The following is a 1,506-nucleotide window of genomic DNA, read 5'->3' as shown; positions in this document are numbered from 1 at the left end:
ACTGGGTTGGCGCGAGTGCGACTCTGAGACAGAGCGCCAACTGGCGCGCCCTCTTTAGAGGATTTCCCCCATTGGCGCGAGAAGTACACTGCGGACCCACGCTAATGCAAAAAGGGTTGTTTTTATGGGTATACTGCAGGAGATGTCTTCAGGGCATATGAAGCTCACACTTAGAGGAATATAATGCAAGTGGTTTCAGGTTATGTCACTTCTCACAAGTCCCGGAATGAGTCATCCAATGTACGAGAGAGGGGAAATAGGGACGGTGATAAACGGTGACAAATTACTGTGTAACAGATGCCCCCTAAAGCATGAGGCCCGAGGGAGAGAGAGAGGTGAAATGCTTTTACAAGAACATGCGTAGCTGAAAACACTGCCGCCGGAGAACCTGCGTAAAGAAGTACAACTGATATCTCAAGTACATGATACATGTGGTATGGGCGCAACCATCCATAACAGAGCACACAAGAATCTAGATCCAAGGTATGGGCACATCCATCCAGTGAGGATCGATAAATAGACTCAGGCATGGTCGCAGCCATCCAATGAATGAGTCATGTAATGATCATAATAAGCCACAAATCGCAGCCTGGATTCCAACAAACAAAATCCAGGGTCTTGCGCTCCATCTCGACCCGAGCAGAGTACAAGTTCAGGCATGCGAATACATGAGTTGGAGTCGAACATGCATTAACATTGTCTGATTACCAGCCAATAGTGAAAACTATTAACAGATGCGAGAGGTACCACCAATAATGACAATGGCCCTCAAGGTACTATAGGTACAATCTACGGCGTGCGAATGAGTGAGCTGGCGTCGAACACCCGTAGAATCATTCGATCGGAGGCCAATGATGAAAACCTCTCGTCGAACACGAAGAACCTGCCATTGAGGCATGCAGGCTCCAAGGCACCGGAAGGGAGTCTCTAGATCAACTTCCTGGATAATGAGCTGAAGTCGACAGGAAGTGACCTTGATCAAAGGTGGGCCATAGTGTTTCCCACATCATTAACACAAGACAGAGGAATAATGTTGTGGTGAATCAGAATTATGTGAGGTATCAGAGGGAGGTTGTAATTCTGCAGAGGTCAACTTCTCTTGAACATATCGGCGACACGAAAGTGGACTTGGCAGTATTTGACATCAACGGATCAAAGGTCATGGTGACGAGGCAATGAGTAGATGAGAGGTCAAACAGGATCACCCAAAACCCACGGAGGCAAGTGAAAAGCGAGATGAGATGATGATGACAATGAGCACGTCATATATTACCTCAGCCGCAACCTCTTGGATACGGAAACTCGATACGCTTACGTCGAGAAGTTGGCATTGGCCGCCGTTTGTGCCGTCCAACGCTTCCAGCATTATATCTTGTTGCGCACCACGACCGTGATTTCTGACTGCAACCCAATGACATACATTTTTTCACGTCAGTTGCTGGGGGGCAAATACTCAAAGTGGATCGTCATCCTCCAAGAGTTTGACTTGGAATTTACTGCTGCCAA

Source organism: Pinus tabuliformis, chromosome 7, assembly GCF_031772625.1.
Source record: "Pinus tabuliformis cultivar Carrire ecotype Pingquan chromosome 7, CPIR1, whole genome shotgun sequence".
NCBI classification, from domain to species: domain Eukaryota; kingdom Viridiplantae; phylum Streptophyta; class Pinopsida; order Pinales; family Pinaceae; genus Pinus; species Pinus tabuliformis.
This window is presented reverse-complemented; position numbering follows the sequence as displayed.